This window comes from Acanthochromis polyacanthus, chromosome 9 (assembly GCF_021347895.1).
Source record: "Acanthochromis polyacanthus isolate Apoly-LR-REF ecotype Palm Island chromosome 9, KAUST_Apoly_ChrSc, whole genome shotgun sequence".
Lineage (NCBI taxonomy): Eukaryota > Metazoa > Chordata > Actinopteri > Pomacentridae > Acanthochromis > Acanthochromis polyacanthus.
Window position 1 is genome coordinate 772,628 of NC_067121.1, and position 21,902 is coordinate 794,529.

A 21,902-nucleotide genomic window follows, 5' to 3' on the forward strand; every position below is an offset into this window, starting at 1 on the left:
AGTTTTTATCAGATTAAATATTATTCTGTCAGCATTAATTCACATGTTATAGAACATAAACATAACTAATATAATGTGAAATAATTGTATCTTTGGTTTTGTGACGACCCTCCACTTGGACACCAGGTGTGGAAGGTCGTCACAATTTTCTATCTGATATTAAATATTTATCACGGACTACTTGCATTAAATATGTGAAGTTAAGTTTAACATCAGATATATTTTATATTTATTTATCATTCATTAAAATACTAATTTACACATGTTTGCAAATTAATGATGTCTGATGTGATACAAAAAATGAAATATTAAAGCAAATTTGTGCTTCATTTAAAAAGTTGAATTTTCATATTCAGTGTCTGTTTTCTGTTGTGTATTAAAATATTTTTAAAGAAAAATGCATCATCACAGAAAAAATAATAAAAGTTATACTTTTTTTATACACTTTTATAAATAGGTAAATATGGAATTATGATTTTATCTTTAAAACATTGATGTGTTCTATGTAAAGTAATGTCATTTTTAAATAATATTTTATCATAACTTACATTTTACACACAAATAAAAACTAAATAAAATAACAAGAGGAATAAGATCTGTCTAATATGAATAAAGAACTAAATCAAATATGTTTGTAGTGTGTTATTCTATATTATATATAAATAATATTCATTAAAAATATTGATTATATTTCATGTCCAGTTTATGTTTTGACACATGATCAGATAAAACACACGTGTCATCATATGAAAAATTATTATCAAGAACTAAATTTATAATATTTATTAATTATTCTCCACAATCCAGAGACATTTATTCATAAATATTAAATTGTGTTTAACATCACTTTTCTTCTTCTGTTCACAAACCAAGAGACGCCACAGAATCAAAGACTAAAGAAATAAAAACACTGAATATTTGTAAGCTCACTGATATTTGCAGAAATAAAGAATAACTTTAGTTGTTCAGTCACATTTCAACATGTTTTCACACATTATTGAGCTTTTCTGATGGAACAGCGGCTGCAGATGAATCCTCCACTAATGATGGAAAAACTAACATGGAAAGCCTGAAACAGCACAAAGTGACTTGAAACACATTTTCAGCTTCACAATAAAACAGCAGAAGAAAAGAAAAGTTTCTTCTTACCTGTTACATACAGTTTAGTTCCAGAGGTAAAGGTATAGACCCTGGTTCCTCCCACAGTGAAAAATGGTCGTACAAAAACCTGCTGCTGAATGTTTGCTCAGATCTACACACTGTAGCAAATCTTTCAGTTCTCAAAGATGCTTCTAGAGATGAAAATATACAAATATGAATAAATAATGAAGTGATGGTGTAACAGTGGACTGTAGTTCTCTGAACTCTGTGATCCTGGGCTGTAGTTTACTGCTGTCTTCATGTCACAAACACTGTTTGTTGATCTGGAGGTTTTTGTACAGGCTGCAGACACAATCCATCACTGTGGGAGACATATTTCCTACAGTAGCAGTAGTAGGTGGCTGAATGTTGGAGTTTAACTTTCTCTATCTTTAATTCACAGCTGCTCTGTTTCTTCACAGCTGAGAAATCATTTTTCTGAGGATGATTGAAATCTGAATTTATGGAACCATCGTCTGTATCTGGATCAATCCTCAGAATCACTCTGAATGTTTCTGTTTCTTTCTTCTGGTACCAGAAAACATAACCACCACTACACTGATTAATTTGTCGACAGATGAAGGAGGCTGATTCTCCGACTCTCCTGGTCAAAGTCAAATCGTCCTGAATCAGCTGTGCTGCCATGGCAACCAGCGCTGCAGAGACACACACAGGTAGATGAAGGTCAGTGTGACAGCGTTTGTTCCAGGTGGACTTTTTGGCCTCCTGATTGGCTGGAAACACTCACCTGAACACAGACAGCACAGAGCAGCAGCTGGGAGGAGAAGCATCTTGTGCAGTGGTGTTTCCTCTGGAGAAGCTGAGCACAAGTGGAGCTGTGATGCAGCTGAGGCCAAACAAGGACGAGCTGTGAGAGCAGAGCAGGCCACGTGCTTTCTAACAGCTCCTCAAAGCTCCCATCAGCCCCTGTTAGCGGCCCACAGATAAGGCTGCTGCTGCTGACTGACAGCTCAGCTCAAGCTGCTGTGTGCTTTCATGCTCTGGATTTAAAGCTGACGGCAGATCCACTAAATCTGCTTCACATCATGCACAAAGACTCAAAACATTCATGTTCCCACAAACACATTCAGGTTGGTGGTCAATTTAGTGACACAGACTGTTATCTGTTGTTGGGAGCAAAACAGAAAACTACAAATCCACACAGCTCCTCAACTCTCATCAGATCTCAATTAAAGTTTCACTTTTAGAACATGACAAACATTTTTAAACTATTTTACATATTTAGTATTAATACTCTTTTTGATTAATTTATTTTCCATCATAATTGAAACATACACAGTCAAACATATTTGACATTAATTTTGTCAATTTTGGGATCTAAACCAGAGTTTAAAATAAAGTAATACAATTAGTTGAATGTGGAAATCTCTTTTTTTTTGAAAATGAAAATATGACGAATTTTCTTACTGTTTTCTCAGAATAACAATAATGTTAATACAAATACAAATTTGTTTTTCCAGTACGTCTAGGTGTTCAAATAAGGGAGTATTTGTATTTCCCCTATAACTGATTTCCGTTCAGTTTCTTGATCAAAATATATATTTTTCTTTGTTGGTATTTATTTGGTATGGTATTTATTTAGCAAAATTTGACTTTAGTTTGATTGTGCCTAATTAGAATGTTAAAACTTATTTTCCATCAATATACACAGTTTTTAAAGCACTAATAATTCAATCTTTCTGCATATTTTAATCCACCCTAAATTAAGAATTAAGTGTTTTTCCATCTCTGATAATTCATCATATCCATTTGACATGTTTGTTTTTCTTCATATATTTCAATCATCTGAATATTGTGCTGCACTTACACAATATTTCACTTTCCTCATCTGTTATTAATGTCTTTCATTCCAGCCGTCTCATGTCAACATGTGTCCATAAAGAAGTGTCTGCATGTGATGCTGCTGCTGCATCAGGATTATCAGTGTTACACTGCTGCCCTCTAGTGGCTTCAAACACACACTGCATCCAGCCTTCTACTACTGCTGCTACTCTGAGCACACACTACTGCTGCTGAGGCTGCTGCTTCTTCTGCTGCTGCTAATGCAGCTACTTCTGTCTGTGAGCTGCACACAACTTTCATTATTCATTCATCTGATGCTGATCAAACTGCATGTTCATCCAACCAACAATAAAAACTAAATGATGTACAGCACTTTGTTTCAGGCTCTTCAGATGTTTGGATTCTTCTCCATCAGCATCAGGAGGCGTCTGATGCTCCCAGATTCCTTGTGCAGCAGGACAAGCAGCCCAAACATCCAGCCAGACTCATGAAGAACCATCTGCAGCCACAAGAAGAAGCAGGAGTCCTGCAGCAGATGGTCTGAGCTCAAAGAGTCCTGATCTCAGCATCATGGAGTCAGTCTGGATCACATGAAGAGACACTGAGATGCACTGAATCCTCACAAGAACTGTGGCAAGTTCTCCAAGATGCTGGAAACAAGTGACCTGCCACAGAAGCAGGAGCCCAAAGAGTCAGGAGGCCGGTCCAGAGCTGCTGTTTGAGAAGACTGTAAGGACCTCTGGTTGGAGAATCACTCAAACAGCTGTAGCGCTCACTCTGTAACAGTCACAGTCAGTCACTCCCATATTACTGAACCTCATCACTGTCAGTCACAACACCTGAACCAATCACCAGCATTCTCTCTCCCAACTGGAATCCACCCTATTCCTTTGTTTGAAGCACATCAGCTTCATTCAGTCACACACAGCAGTAACTTGAACAACAGGATCACCCCACACCACTCATCTCTGGAAACCATTCACTTATAGAACCAGGAACACTGTCCAGGTGTACCAGGTGAGGTGATTGTAAATCCACCCAGACAGAGACCTGCAACAGAAGAGCAAGAGAGAGAAGACCAAGACTCTGGGGTCATAACAACCATCAGCACATAAAATCAGGGTCCCCAAAGGACCTCTGGTACCTGAACAACCAATAAGTGCTCTCTCTAAATAAGGCTTTCTCTGGAATCACTTTGTTTATTTATTTGTTGCCTGACCTTCCCCCCTAAACAAAATACATGCCAAAGTATAACATCAGAAAATCTTACCATTGCTGAACCAAACAGCCGTGTTCAATTCCTATCCATCCTCAGCAGCTGCATAGGCGGAGATCCTGGGGTGGACAAAGGGGATGTGTCCCCCCCTTCCATAAAGTTGTCCCCACCAAAATCATTGTAAACACACAAAAACAATTGAATAATAACATAGCAATGTTTAATAAAAGCACAACACAAGCGCTGCAAATTATAAATGTAAAACTTTCTATTTTTTAATTGTTGAAGCTAATGTAAGAGGACAAATGAGGACCTCAGGAGATGGAAAACAGCAGAGAATAACAAAAAGAAACCCCCAAAACATTCAAACCTAACTGAGACTTAGTCAATGCGTCTGCCACAACACACACTGATTCATTGTCTTGCATCTTGATGTGTTGGATGTCCAGGCAGTAAGACTGAAGAGATAAGGCCCAATGAAACAACCTCTGGTTGGCGAGCTGCAAGGGGCTGAGAAAGGTCAAGGGGTTATGATCTGAAATGACCACCACACGCTCTGTTCTGAAAGACACTGAAGTTCTGCATCATCATAATCAATGCTAGTGTTTCCTTTCAAGTTACAGCATAATTCAGTTGATGTTTGTTGAATTTCCTTGAACAGAAACAAACTGGCTTTTCCACTCCCAAGTTGTCTGACTGTAACAGCACAGCTCCCACATGAATTGCATCTACCTCCAGTTTAAAAGGTCACTGGGGAGCAGCCTGTAGTGATAGGTCCCTATGTAATATAGGAAATATCGGAACGTAAGGGGGACAATAATAAAGGACGGATGAGTGACACCTTACATGTGTATGAGTGTTTGCCCCGGTGGCTATCCTGCGGGGTTAATATTGTACCCGAAAACAAGAGAACACAGCCAAGATGGGGTCATTATAAATAAGGACCTTCACAGATTCTAAAGCCTCCTGACACTGATGACCAAACACACTTGACCTTGGACTTCAACAGGTTTGTGAGGGCAGCAACAGCTGAAAAGTTTCTGTAAGAACACCAGTAAGTCCCAAAAAACAGGATATAGTTGGAGGCAGGATATAGTCTTCTAAAACTTTCACCTTTGAATGCACAGAACACACTCTACCTTGTCCCACCACATGACCCAGATAAGTCACTGTGACCTTTGTAAACTCGGACGTGGCCAAATTAACAGTTAACTCTGCATTAGTCAAGCAGTCAGCCAACTGCTTAACATGGACAAGATGTCCCTCCCAGTCATCAGAACAGATGACAACATTGTGCAAGTACACCAAACAACCTTCCAAATCTTAAATCACCACATCCATCAGGCGTTGAAAAGTAGTTGGTGCATTCCACAAACTAAAGGACACCACAGTATATGAATACAAACCAGTGGGAGTAACAAATGCAGCGATCTCTCATGCTGTCTTGGATAATGGCAACTGCCAGTATCCCTTCAGCAGGTCAAATTTATTCACAAACTTAGCTGGCTCTACTTGGTCATTGCAGTCCTCTGTTCCTGGAAGTGGAAAGAATCAGACTTTGTCATATTTTTGACTTTAAAGTCTGGACCAAACCTGGGGCTGTTAGAGGATGTCGGCACAAGCAGGCAAAGGTGATGCCCAACTGGAAGACGATGGTTCTGGAATACCATTATTGAGCAGATATTTAACCTCAGTATCAAGATATTTATGCTTTTCTGGGTGAACAGCATCAAAGTTCTTCTTGATAGGTTTATAGTCCTCCACATCCATCTCATACTGCACCAAATGTATGCGAGTCAGTACATCACCAAACAGACATGGATACTGCTGAAGCAAATTAATGAACTGATTGGTTTCATTTGGACACCTTGAAATGAGCCAACAATCCCTCCATATTAAGTAGGGACTCAGTTCTTCAGAAGACCAGAAAGTGAAGCTTCATCAGCGCCTCACTAGTCCTCCCACCTTGTTCTGCCATAACCAGAGGTTAACATGGAAAAGCTGGTTAGGTGATTTACGGTCAGGAATAGCCGTCACATAATTCTGATCTGACTCCTTCAAAACTAGATATGGACTGACAAACTCTGACAATACAGCAAGTACAATAAAAATACAACAATAGGCAACAGCGTAAGCACCTGATCTCCTGGGAGAAAACTGATGATTCTCAACCAACTGATCATAAAGCTTTTCATCTTGCCCTGTGCAGCAGCCAACTTGTCCCTGACTACTTCCTGTGCTCTGTACAGTCTATACTTCAAGCCACTGGTCGTCAGGATGGTTTGGTGGTGATTTTTCAACACCAACAAAAGAGAGAAAAACCTCTGGAGATAATAGAGTAAACAGAATGGGTTCAGAAAAAATATATGGGTCTGATATCAGTAAATGAATATTCTTTTCCCTCATTTCACAGATTTTCCCTGTGTTGTTAAATCGCAAATTATACATAGTAAAATCACAGAGAAGACATTCCTTTACAAGTTAACCCGAGAACATAATCAGTCCACATTAAAAATTATTGTTGAATAGTCATGTGTCCATGTGGGGGTTAATATTGTTTATCATTGTATTGTAACTTATTGTCTACACACGTGGACAAAATTGTTGGTACCCCTCAGTTAAAGAAGGAAAAACCCACAATTCTCACTGAAATCACTTGAAACTCACAAAAGTAACAATAAATAAAAATTTATTGAAATTTAAATAATCAAAAACAGCCATCACTTTTGAATTGTTGATTAACATAATTATTTAAAAAAACAAACTAATGAAACAGGCCTGGACAAAAATGATGGTACCTCTATAAAATATTGAAAACTATTTGACCAGAGTGACATGATTAACTCAGGTGTGTCATTTAATTGACATCACAGGTGTTTCCAAACTCATAATCAGTCAGTCTGCCTATTTAAAGGGAGACAAGTAGTCACCCTGCTGTTTGGTGAAAAGGTGTGTACCACACTGAACATGGACAACAGAAAGCGAAGGAGAGAATTGTCCCAGGACATCCGAAAAAAAATTATAGACAAACATCTTAAAGGTAAAGGCTATAAGACCATCTCTAAACAGCTTGAAGTTCCTGTGACAACAGTGGCTCATATTATTCAGAAGTTCAAGACCCACGGGACAGTAGCCAACCTCCCTGGACGTGGCCGCAAGAGGAAAATTGATGACAAATTGAAGAGACGGATCGTTCGAATTGTATCCAAAGAGCCCAGAGCAACCTCCAAAGAAATTAAAGGTGAACTCCAAGGCCAAGGTACATCAGTGTCAGATCGCACCATTCGTCGTTGTTTGAGCCAAAGTGGACTTCATGGGAGACGACCAAGGAGGACACCACTGCTGAAAAAAACTCATAAAAAAGCAAGACTGGAATTTGCAAAAATGCATGTTGACAAGCCACAAAGCTTCTGGGAGAATGTCCTTTGGACAGATGAGACCAAACTGGAGCTTTTTGGTAAGGCACATCAACTCTATGTTCATAGACTCAAAAACCAAGCGTACGAAGAAAAGAACACTGTCCCTACGGTGAAACATGGAGGAGGCTCAGTAATGTTTTGGGGCTGCTTTGCTGCATCTGGCACAGGGTGTCTTGAAAGTGTGCAAGGTACGATGAAATCTGAAGACTATCAAGGCATTCTGGAGAGAAATGTGCTGCCAAGTGTCAGAAAGCTTGGTCTCAGTCGCAGGTCATGGGTCTTCCAACAGGACAACCATCCAAAACACACAGCCAAAAACACCCAAGAATGGCTGAGAGAAAAGCGTTGGACTATTCTAAAGTGTCCTTCTATGAGCCCAGATCTGAATCCCATTGAACATATGTGGAAGGAGCTGAAACATGCCATTTGGAGAAGACACCCATCAAACCTGAGACAACTGGAGCTGTTTGCTCCTGAGGAGTGGGCCAAAATACCTGTTGACAGCTGCAGAGCGCTCATTGACAAATACAGAAATCGTTTAATTGCAGTGATTGCCTCAAAAGGTTGTGCAACAAAATATTAAGTTATGGGTACCATCATTTTTGTCCAGCCCTATTTCATTAGTTTGTTTTTTTAAATAATTATGTTAATCAACAATTCAAAAGTGATGGCTGATTTTGATTATTTAATTTTCAATAAATTTTTATTTATTGTTACTTTTGTGAGTTTCAAGTGATTTCAGTGAGAATTGTGGGTTTTTCCTTCTTTAACTGAGGGGTACCAACAATTTTGTCCACGTGTGTATGTGAACTACAGATCAAATACAATGCAGGTAAATTCTGTAACTTAAGAAAACAGGATTAAAAAAGTTCTTATAACTCATAAAATTGCAGAAAAAAATCACATATTGACTGAAAAAAAGCATTTCGAGGACAATAACAACCACAGCATGTGGCAGGAGATCAGAACAATTACCAACTACAAACAAAACTCCTGTCCACCCTCTACAGTCGATCCCTGTCTCTCTGATCAGCTGAACTCTTTCTTCTGCTGGTTTGACAGCAGCACCAGCAACATGACAACACCATCTCCAGCACCCCTCACCTACAGCCTCCATCCCTCACACACCAACAACCCCCCTCAGGAAGAGAGGCAAACAGTGACATTGATCCAGTAAAAGGTTAATCAGACTCTGATTAACATCAACAACAAGAAGACCACTGGTCTGGACAGGATCCCAGGATGTTCTCTAAAGGCATGTGGGCACCAACTGGCTCCTGTCTTCACTGATATGTTCAACAGGTCATTGAAGGAGGCCACAGTCCTCACCTGCTTCAAGGCTGCAACCATCATCCCCATCCTGAAGCCCTCAGCAGTCACATGTTTGAATGATTATTGATCTGTTGCACGATCTCTGATAATCATGAAATGCTTTGAAAGACTGGTAATGAACCACATCAAGGCTTCCATCCCTGCTGACCTGGACCAGAACCAGTTTGCCTATAAAACCAGTAGGTGCACTAAAGATACCATCTCAGTCCTGCTCCACAATGCCATGACACACCTGGAGAACCACAACACTTATGTGAAGATATTGTTGGTCGAAATCAGCTCAGCCTTTAATTCTGTCACCCCGGGCCACCTGGTCAACAAGCTGCTGTCACTGGACCTGGACTACCACCTCTGGATTAAGGACTTCCTGTCTGTTAGAGAGGAAGTGTTCTCACTTCACTCTCATACTCACTTTCCACACATGACTGCACTCCCACTCATAACACAAACTACATATACAAGTTTGCAGATGACACAGCCGTGGTGGGGTTGATAACCAACAATGATGAGGCAGCCTACAGGGAGGAGGTCCAGGTCCTCACATCCTGCTGTCAGAACAATGACTTCTCCTCAACACCAACGAGACAAAGGAGCTGATCATTGACTTCAGGAAACACAAGGACACAACACATGGCAGTCTGGTGATCACTGGAGAAGAGGTGGAACAGGTGGAGAGTTTCTAGTACCTAGATGTTCATCTCTCAGAGGATCTGATGTGGGGAGTGAAGACCAGGGAGGTGGTGAAGAAGACCCAGCAGAGACTCTTCTTCCTGTGGACCCTCAGAAAATCTAGACTTCCACAGGACCTCCTCACCAACTTCTACCAGTGGACCATAGGAAGTGTCCTGAGCTATGGATGCACGGTGTGGTTCTCCAGCTGCACCTCAGAAGAAAGGAAAAACCTGCAGCTGATCACTAAGACTGCATCAAACGTCATCAGTACAACTCTCCCACCCTTGAAAGAAATATACTCTGCCAAGTCGAGAATCAAAGCCGAAACGATCAGGTCAGACAACACATAAACTGGACAGAGTCTTTTTAACATCCTCCTCTGTGGCAGACTCAGGGTCATGATGATAGAAAGACTCAAAAACAGCTTTTTCCTCAGAGCTATAGAAGACATGTCAGCCTGAGCTGGACCTGCACTTTACACCCTGTTGGACATTATCCCTGTTTTCTTTGTATATGAATGTTCAATGAGAAGAAAGAATCTATATAAAAGAGGCCAAAATTGTACATCACGTCCACATCAAAAACCTGCAGTACAAATAGTAATGCTTTGTTTTAAGTGTGTGACCACTAAATTGGACCACTTCAATAAAACTGAATCAGTCACAAATATCATTATTTGACAGATATTTACAATTATCATGACAGGTTTAAAATGTTAAACTATTCTGTTGTTTTTTAATGTATTTTATTTAGGCAGCCAGAAAATTATTCATTTAATGATTTGCTTTTACAATTTGAATGTTGAGACTCTCCTGTAAGTTCTCTGACGTCGTCCTGTGAACTCTGACTGGAAGAACAACTGAATGTAAACTTTATGAGATGTGGAAAACTTTCCTCCTCTCTTTTCACACCTGGAGAAATACTCATTCATTCATTTACAATATTTAAATTGTAGATGTGAATCACAGAGGCATGGAATACAGTAACTGTGAGCAGACATGTCAGAGGTCATGGTTATTGTTGGCTGGGCTGAAACAGCTGCAGACAACAGCAGCAGATACCAATCTGTTCTCTGTGTTTTCAGACTGTTGACAGTCAATCACACTTCTTTTCCTGTGTGGCTTTCTGCAGCCTCCACACCGTTAGCTGTGGCTTTTCACTTTATTAGCACAATGAGCATCAAGTGTGCAGAAAGAATGATGACAGGAAACATCTGTGCTGTTGATCTGTGAGAGAAACAGGTCAGAGCATCAAGTCAGAGCTGACAAATGAACTGTGATGGAAAAACAATGAGAAAAGAGACCATGAAGCTCCTGCACAAAGTTTGCTGCTGGTCATTCATTCTGAATAAATGAGAGAAATTTAACAGCAACTGAATTCACTAAAATGTGGAGAACCAATAAACACATAAACAGTAATATCAGTGTTAGATAATATTAATCATGTCATCCATATTTTCTACATGAAACTGTGTTTACAATTTAAAAAATCTCAAATTTCTGTGTGAAAACAATAGATGTTTGAATGAAAATGCGTTTAAATTCATTTTGAATCGTAACTTGTGTCTTCTGAGATTTTGTTTTTTATCAGTTATTTTATTGTAATTTATCTGTTGCTTTCCCTGTAAAACATTTTGCCTTGAAAGAGCTACATAAATAAAGTTATTATTATTATTATTATTATTATTCAGTTTTGTGGTATGTTAATGATAAAATCAACACGTCTCTCATTTTCCAGCGTTCAGTCTGATCAAACTGCTGCATGAACATTTTTAAAACAGCTTTTGTTTCAAAAATAAAAATATATATTCAAGCAACAGAACTTGTTCTCCTTCATCGTGTTGTTTTTCTGTTTGCTGATATTTGTGCGTTCTCTACATTAATTTCTGTCTCTGAGTAAAAGTGTATTAAGAGTCACTGACAATCAGGAATCAATAAATTTGATTCATAGAGTTTAATTTGTTCCTGATCATTTTCCATGAAGTCCATTAAATGCAGTTCATTAAACACAGATACTGTAATTATTTGAGTTTATTGATCAATTTGCTGCACTTTACATCAAACTTTATCAAGAGATTACAAGACCAGAACATCAAAGCAACACTGTCCTGCAGAATTTAAACAGAAAAACTGAAAACATATTTGTGAATATCTGTGTTTACAGGATGACCATCAAACATGTGAGTTGCAGTTTTTCTCTTTGCTTCATTTCTCAGATCAGAACTTAAATTCTCAAACTACTTCTTCAATCTTCACATCATTGTGTCACTTGTTCACATCAAAAATCAGTTTCTCATTTCTCTGAACAAGTTATAAATGCTTTGCTTCATCCATGCAATGATTCTGTACAATTCTCTGCTGTTTCCTACATTATCAGCTGCTTCTGTCATGTTGATCTAAATGTATTATAACGGCTCTCTGTTGAATAGTCTCACCCCCACAACATTTAGGCATTAGTTCATCACATCAGTCTTTACATGCAGAATGGTTGAACAAGTTGTCAGAATATGTCAAAGATGTTTCTATACATTTCCTTTAGACTTTTTTTCTAAATCTGTCCTGAATTGGTAAATTGCTTCCAGGTGAATCTTGACTTTCTCTAACAAAAGGAAATGTGTGAAGGGTTAGAGTTTTCTGAAATCACTGAAAGACTCAAGAGAAGATCTTCATGATGTGGATAGAATTTGTGGTCCAACAGACAGGAACATCAGGAGGTGTAGGAAGACTGAACTGTAATTCCTGCAGAACTGCATGTACAGTTTTCCCTCAGGAGATTGTCCTATGTTCACATTTCTACTGTTGTTTTGTTTTTTCTTTGTGCTGTGCAGCTCTGTTCTCCTTTCTGTATCACGATGACGTGGTCTGTCAACAAACTACAACACAAACAGTAAAAGAGTAAATGTGAATCTTGTCCAGTCTCTTACAATCAATCTCCCACATACACTAAGATGGAACTTACAATTTACAATAACTGTCATCAAAACTTTATCCATAGTTTACATCAGAACATCCCTCCAGAGAACACTGTTAGAATGACAACATGACTCAGCAATCTGACTGTTTTATCCACACAATGACACAAGGACTGATCATTCTGATGCACTGACATGTTCATTGACACAGATATTTACTTTAGAGAGATGAACGAAGGATTTTGAGCAACAGACTGGCTTTAGAAGGTAATCTGTGGTGTTTTGCTGTTTGTACGAATTGTTCTGAGAAATGAACTTCCTGTGATGGAAATATCGAGGATGATTTGAGAAATGTACCAAAGTGACTGAGAAAAACTGTAAGAGAAGCATTTTACAGCCAAGAACAACACGTCAAAGCTATCATTTGTGATCACTGATCAAAGAGATGAATGAGACGTATTGATGAGATGTGACGGTGAGAAAAGTCCAGCAGCAAACAGTCAGTCAGCATGTGTGCAGTTGGTGGACGGTCCCTTGTTTGTGAGGATCATCAGCAGAGAGAGTCCACAGCAGAACACCAGACTCTTCACTATCAGCACTGTGGACAGCAGACAGAGCAGATTCACCTGAGACTCAGAAGGAACGGAGGCTGCTGGATCTCTCTCTGAAGGAACAGAGGTTGTTGGATCTCTCTCTGAAGGAACAGAGGTTGTTGGATCTCTCTCTGAAGGAACAGAGGTTGTTGGAGAGATGAAAAAACATGGAGAAAAGTCAAAGGTAAGAATGGGTTGAAATGTTTGTATGTGCAGTGAGAAACATGAGTGGTGTTTGACAGCGTCTCCACATGAAGCTGAATCAGTGCTGAACACAGTCATCCAGCCTTCATCACCTTGTTGTGTCTGGGCCTCCACTGGTCCCCCCTCGTGCTGGACGTAGCAGCTGTATTTATATGTGCTGTCCTGTTGCTGATGGATCAGCAAGATGGAGGCGCTGCGTCCCGGCTCTCTGATCTCCAGCTGCTCTGCCTCAGTAGAGGACAGCTTCACCGGCTGGCCGTCCTTCTTCCAGGAGAAGCGGACCAGAGGAGGAAACATGGCTGAGGCCAGACACAGCAGGGAGCTGCTCCCCTCCAGGTGGACTCTGAATGCTGCTGGGTACACGCTCACCACGGGCTTCACTACCTGCTCACCTGGAGGTGGACAGCAGCAAGATAGATAATATTCACAATAAAATAGAGCATTATAAAAGTACAAGAAGGCATGATGTAAAAATAGAGCTCCTAATAATAATCATAGAGGAGGTGTGGTTCATGAGTCCTGGTGGTCTGGATTATTGGTTTACTGCACATGACAGAATAACAGATTATTTAACATCAAATATTTTTCTGTCTGCACAAATTGACACATAATGTCAAACAACATAATAAAATATTTTATCACTTCAGGTAGGAGGATCATTTCTATCATCATTTTTCAACCTACTATTTTCTAAAACGTATTTACTTTTATTTATTTAAAGCTCTGTTGAGCATCGTTTACATTTTGTCTTCATGTAACTTTTATTGACAACAAATATTTTCTGTTTGACATTAAAATGTTCTCCATGATACATAGATAACAAAAAAAAATCTGAAGGTTTGTCTTCAACTAAAGTATTTTCTAATTAAAGACAAATCATCATACAAACAATAAACTTTACTGATTTTATTTTGAGAAATATTAATTTTTCAACTGTATGAAAAAATCAAATGATCAATTATATTTTCTTTTAAATATTGTTAGAAAGAGGAAAACATTAAATTAATCATTTAAAACATGAATTTAAAAATAATCTTAAATTATTGATTTCTCACAACTGAAACAATACAAAGACAGAAATGTCAAATATGAATAAAGAATCATAGTTTTTATCAGATTAAATATTATTCTGTCAGCATTAATTCACATGTTATAGAACATAAACATAACTAATATAATGTGAAATAATTTTATCTTTGGTTTTGTGACGACCCTCCACTTGGACACCAGGTGTGGAAGGTCGTCACAATTTTATATCTGATATTAAATATTTATCACGGACTACTTGTATTAAATATGTGAAGTTAAGTTTAACATCAGATATATTTTACATTTATTTATCATTCATTAAAATACTAATTTACGCATGTTTGCAAATTAATGATGTCTGATGTGATACAAAAATGAAATATTAAAGCAAATTTGTGCTTCATCTAAAAAGTTCCATTTTCATATTCAGTGTCTGTTTTCTGTTGTGTATTAAAATATTTTTAAAGAAAAATTCATCATCACAGAAAAAATAATAATCACTGATTTAATTTGAAACAAATGAACATAAAAGTTTTACGTTTTTTACACACTTTTATAAATAGGTAAATATGGAATTATGATTTTATCTTTAAAACATTGATGTGTTCTATGTAAAGTAGTGTCATTTTTAAATAATATTTTACCAAAAATTACATTTTACACACAAATAAAAACTAAATGAAATAACAAGAATAAGATCTGTCTGATATGAATAAAGAATTAAATCAAATATGTTTGTAGTACGTTATTCTATATTACATATAAACAATAATCATTTAAAAATATTGATCATATTTCATGTCTAGTTTATGTTTTGACACATGATCAGATAAAACACATGTGTGTCATCGTATGAAAAATAATGATCAAGAACTAAATTGATGATATTTATTAATTATTCTCCACAATCCAGAGACATTTATTCCTAAATATTAAATTGTGTTTAACATCACTTTTCTTCTTCTGGTCACAAACCAAGAGACGCCACAGAATCAAAGACTAAAGAAATAAAAACACTGAATATTTGTAAGCTCACTGATATTTGCAGAAATCAAGAATAACTTTAGTTGTTCAGTCACATTTCAACATGTTTTCACACATTATTGAGCTTTTCTGATGGAACAGTGGCTGCAGATGAATCCTCCACTAATGATGGAAAAACTAACATGGAAAGCCTGAAACAGCACAAAGTGACTTGAAACACATTTTCAGCTTCACAATAAAACAGCAGAAGAAAAGAAATGTTTCTTCTTACCTGTTACATACAGTTTAGTTCCAGAGCCAAAGATGCTGTACCCGTATCGTCCCACAGTGAAAAATGGTCGTACAAAAACCTGCTGCTGAATGTTTGCTCAGATCTACACACTGTAGCACATCTTTCAGTTCTCAAAGATGCTTCTAGAGATGAAAATATACAAATATGAAAAATAATGAAGTGATGGTGTAACAGTGGACTGTAGTTCTCTGAACTCTGTGATCCTGGGCTGTAGTTTACTGCTGTCTTCATGTCACAAACACTGTTTGTTGATCTGGAGGTTTTTGTACAGGCTGCAGACACAATACATCACTGTGGGAGACACCCTCCCAACAGGTGCAGTAGTAGGTGGCTGAATGTTGGAGTTTAACTTCTTTAATCTTCAACTCACAGCCGTTCTGTTTATTCTCAGCTGAAAAATCACCTATCTGAGGATGATTGTAACCTGTATTTAAATAACCATCATCTCCATCAATTCGAAGAATCGCTCTGAATGTTTCTGTTTCTGTCTTCTGGTACCAGATTACATAAGGTTTATCACACGTATCAGTTTGACAGCTGAAGGAAGCTGATTCTCCGACTCTCCTGGTCAAAATCAAATCGTCCTGAATCGGCTGTGCTGCCATGGCAACCAGCGCTGCAGAGACACACACAGGTAGATGAAGGTCAGTGTGACAGCGTTTGTTCCAGGTGGACTTTTTGGCCTCCTGATTGGCTGGAAACACTCACCTGAACACAGACAGCACAGAGCAGCAGCTGGGAGGAGAAGCATCTTGTGCAGTGGTGTTTCCTCTGGAGAAGCTGAGCACAAGTGGAGCTGTGATGCAGCTGAGGCCAAACAAGGACGAGCTGTGAGAGCAGAGCAGGCCACGTGCTTTCTAACAGCTCCTCAAAGCTCCCATCAGCCCCTGTTAGCGGCCCACAGATAAGGCTGCTGCTGCTGACTGACAGCTCAGCTCAAGCTGCTGTGTGCTTTCATGCTCTGGATTTAAAGCTGACGGCAGATCCACTAAATCTGCTTCACATCATGCACAAAGACTCAAAACATTCATGTTCCCACAAACACATTCAGGTTGGTGGTCAATTTAGTGACACAGACTGTTATCTGTTGTTGGGAGCAAAACAGAAAACTACAAATCCACACAGCTCCTCAACTCTCATCAGATTTCAATCAAAGTTTCACATTTGTAACATGACAAACATTTTTAAACAATTCTGCAGATTTTTTTTATATTCTTCTTGATTCATTTCTGCCACATAATCATAGAAACATTAACACTCAGACATATTTAGTACTTTTACAAACATTTATATCAAAACTTGAGTTTAAAATAAACTGAGACAATTAGTTGAATGTGTAAAATTATTTCAACAAAAAATTAAAATGTGTCTGATTGCCTTTCTGTTTTCTCAAAATAGTAATAATGTTCTTAAAAAATAATTAGTTTCATGAGGAGGTCTAGGTGTAAAGAAGCAACTGGATTTTCCTTACATGCTAGCTCAGTTTTTGGTTTAAAGTCATCAATTTTACTTTTTGCTTTATTTTAAGGTGGTTATTTTTGGCAAATTTGACTGCAGTAAACATATTTTCCTATGATATAAAAAGTTTGATTAACATTCATAATCCAACATTGCTGTGTATTTTAATGCACCGTAAATTCAGAATTAAGTGTTTCTACATCTCTGATAATTCATCATATCCATTTGACAAGTTCATTATTCTTCATATATTTCAATCATCTGAATATTCTGCTGCACTTACACAATATTTCACTTTCCTCATCTGTTATTAATGTCTTTCATTCCAGCCGTCTCATGTCAACATGTGTCCATAAAGAAGTGTCTGCATGTGATGCTGCTGCTGCATCAGGATTATCAGTGTTACACTGCTGCCCTCTAGTGGCTGCAAACACACACTGCATCCAGCCTTCTACTACTGCTGCTACTATGAGCACACACTACTGCTTCTGAGGCTGCTGCTTCTTCTGCTGCTGCTAATGCAGCTACTTCTGTCTGTGAGCTGCACACAACTTTCATTAATCAAAGAGTCCTGATCTCAGCATCATGGAGTCAGTCTGGATCACATGAAGAGACACTGAGACACACTGAATCCTCACAAGAACTGTGGCAAGTTCTCCAAGATGCTGGAAACAAGCGACCTGCCACAGAAGCAGGAGCCCAAAGAGTCAGGAGGCCGGTCCAGAGCTGCTGTTTGAAAAGACTGTAAGGACCTCTACTTGGAGAATCACTGAAACAGCTACAGAGAGATGTAAAGTGACCAAAAAGAGAGAAAATGAATCAATGTGGTGGAAAACAGCCACAAATGGACACAAGAGTTTCAAAATAACCAGGATGTCCTGATGTTGAGTCATTTACTGCTGAGTTCAAAGTAAAAAATGATTTGATTCTGAACAAATTTGGATTTTGCACTGTGTGTTGTCAGTGAAATCACAGCAGGCCGAATCTATGCATCTCCAGAAGTCAATTAAATACTGAAGCCGAATGAGTTCATCGCAGAAGCTTCTTCACATTTTATCACTTGCATTCACACAAATAGATGTTTCAAAGGCTGACTTATGGCTGGTATTGGACACAGAGGAGCAGGTTTAAGACTCTGATTGGACTCTCTGGTTAGCTGACATGTATGACATGATTTAATGTGAGCAGACATCTTTCTTCAGTCGAGGCCAGAAGATGTACCCAAACAGGAAACGCTGCTAAACCTAACAAGAGAACCTCCTCTACCAGTAGCATGAACACACTCCTCAACACTTACCTCCTCATGACTCTGTGATCCCAAACTATCACAAGACAGATAAACAATCTCCTCAGCCCACAAACAAAAGAAAACCTGAATTGAAACACACAAACACCTCAAAGTACACCTCCAAGATCTCAATCAAATAACCTTTAAAGGTTTGCCAACAGCTGAGACAAAAGGGAATCCCCAACATCATGATATCAGTCTTTAGAACTGATCTGTCTCCAGCCCACAAAACTGTAACAGCCCATAATGCTGTGCTAACAAAGTGCTCAGTTCAAATTAGGATCATAAGAAACTTACTGAAAGAGAAAGAAACACACCAAACACCAGGAAATTCCTCACAATGGATGAGGTCCCAGTTTGTTCTGACTGGCTCTCAGGCTGCTACAAAGGAGGAGATGAACAGAGAGGTTTTACTGCAACAGACAGAGATTTATGAAGAAAAAGCATCAGTGGTGTGTGAGGGTGTATGATGGCAGTGGTCAATGTGTGGTTCATGTTGTCAGTGTCAAACAAACCACAGTGAGACAAAGAAGAGCATGGATGGATGGATGTAAGAGAGAACATGGAGATCTCTGTCTCCACAGGTCTGCTTATAGAACCAGGAACACTGTCCAGGTGTACCAGGTGAGGTGATTGTAGCTCCACCCAGACAGAGACCTGCAACAGAAGAGCAAGAGAGAGAAGACCAAGACTCTGGGACCATAAGACACCAACAACAGAGAGAAAAACATCTATAAAAGAAAGATAGAATAGAGATAATACACAAGATGATAAAATACAAACGTCTGCATCAAAAACATCAAATGGGTCTGATATCAGTGAATGAACATTCTTTTATATTTTAGTGTCATTTTACAGATTTTCCCTGTGTTGTTCAACCACAGACAATACAGTTCGACAATTTCATTTAGCAGATGCTTTATCCAAAGCAACGTACATCTGAGAGTAGCTACAACACAAGAAAGGATCTAATTAGGAGAAAAAAACCTGGATAGGAGCCATAAAACAAGTTCTGGTGTCATAATAGGACCGTTATTCCAACAGGCAGTGCTGATATATTGAGATTTTTATTTCTTTTGAGTCTGTCAAGTACAAAGTTGTTCAGTGAAGAGCTGTGTTTTAATGTTTTCTCAAAGACTGAGAGGGTCTCAGCAAATTGAAGAGAATCTGGTAACTCGTTCCACCACCGAGGAACCACAGAGGAGAAGAGTCTGGCTATGGACCGGTTCTGTTGTGGTGGATGGAATAGAAGCCTTTAATGTGAGGGAGTGTAGACCTGAATAAGAGAGTTCAGGTAGGAGAGAGATGTTGTCATTGTACTTTTGTATGCAATTGTCAGAGGTTTTAATTTTATTTGGGCAGCAGTCAGTGAAGTGATCTGAACAGTGGGGTATTGTGGTGTTTTTGGATGGTTGAAAACCAGACGTGCTGCTGCATTCTGGATCATCTGTAGAGGTTTGACCGTGCATGTTGTCGGTCAGTATAGCCTTCTTTAACCCTTGCCTCAGGTTAAATCAGGACCAGCTCTCCGTTTCAAGGGTCAGATTCTATCTGCCTATTAGTATTCCACCTAACAGGTTTCAGCAGAATAATTAAGCTGGTGTCGAGGAATACTCGCCTAGGTCCTAACTGTCTTCTTCCAAACGTCTTACCCCTCTTACTCCAATAAATACTCTCTTACTAAGCAGCCCTCCTAAGTAGTAGAATTGATTTATTGAACACGTTTTTTAACGACAGCTTTCCTCTTAAAACTGTTGCACTTGGTGATATTCCTAGGTTCGTTTTAGAGGTTTGGAAAACTAACCTCAGGGGTAATGTTTAAATAACTAGTTGGATTAAAGTAACCTTTAAGAACCATTAGATTTAATGCACACAATCAGCTTAACTTTTTACCACTTTGCAGAATAGGTGAATCATAATAATCTCATAAGACTTCTCTTTAAATGCAATATAGCGTTTTATTAAGCAATTATTAGCAGGGGCACAGCATTAATTCATGATTAAACAATTTAATTATTTCAGATTATTTCAAACTAAACTAAACTAAGCTGAGCGTACCTAAGAATCTTCTCTAATTAGTAAATTTAGGAGAGAGAGTGGACAGCGCGGCCACCGCTGTTTCACCCAGTCTTGACCTGCATCTGGTTGAACTCCTCTGTAGACCAGTAGACTCGGTACGAAGTCTTCTTTGTGGGCAGAGGGTGTTCTTCTTCAGCAGGGGAGTGGAGAGGTCCCGAAAGCCAATCGTTGGTCTGGCAGTTATCTTTTATAGCAGCTGGAACATAAGTGCGGGCGTCTGAGCTGTCTTCTCAGTCGGATGGTGGTGGTGGAAAGCCCCCGTCTCATCAGGCTGTGGTGGGTCACTGGGTCCTCCAGCCCCTGGAGTGGAGCAGCCCTCTGCTGCTGCCTCCTGTGCCTCTCTGGATGCCATGGGTGCTTGCCTCTCTTCATCTCTTTGGACAACTGCAGACCTCTCAGGACTCTCCTTTCAGCAGAGTGTGGTCTTCGCTTGTTGAACAAAGTCAGAAAAAGACTTTGCCTCCAACGATGTTCTCAGCAAACTCTGGAGCCTAAGTCCTGCGTTGTCTTCACGTCTCTTGGGCAAAAGGGTCCGGTGAAGATTCTTCAGAACTCTGGCGATGCTCCCCGGCAGCTCCGGCGAGCAGCATCTCTTGCAGCTCCGGCGAGCAGCATCTCCCCCCTCCGGGGGAGAACTCCGAACTCAGTGTCTGTGTCTCTGGGTTTTATACCCTAGCTCGACTTCAGCTTAGCACATGCACATTTTCACACACAATTCTAACTAATAGGTACGCCCAATTAATTAATTCATAGGTTTAAGACACAACCTTCTTCCTATTACACATACATCATTGTATTCTTTCCAGCAAATACACAGCATCCACCTTCCATTGTTAACACACACACACATTGCTTGAGACATGTTGCCAAGACCATATTTGGCCACAGAACTTCCTCAATGTCCTCCTTTCTGCAGTGTCATGGTGACTTCTGCTTTTTGCCCTGCACACAGCTCAGAACAGCACAGATTACTTCCATTCAAAACTCATTTAGTTACACTGAATCACTTCTTTAAATCATTCTTCTTAGCATGATCAAATAACTCATTTTAAATCATTCTCTTCTATAGCAATCATCATTTTCAGAATATATATCAGCCTATTAAAATCATTCTTGCATCAAGCATAAGCATAATCATGTGGTTAACTTATATAGTTTCTCATTTTAGCTTTTCATTGGTTTGCTTAAAGCTTTTATTTAGGTGGTGGTTGCTCCTGGGATCTCAAATAACTAGGCCCCACTTGACAATGTGGGGAGGTCTGCCAGTAAGAAGCTGCAGTAGCTGATGGTGATATTATGAAAGTCTGCACCAGGAGTTGTGCTGTATGTTCAGACAGGAATGGTCTGATCTTCCTGATGTTGTACAGGGTGAATCCACACGACTGAGCAACAGACGTCACATGAGCCTTGAGGGTTAGTTGAACATCGATCATATTGATCATGACAGCCAAGTTTCTGGCAGACCTTGAGTTTGAGTTGGGT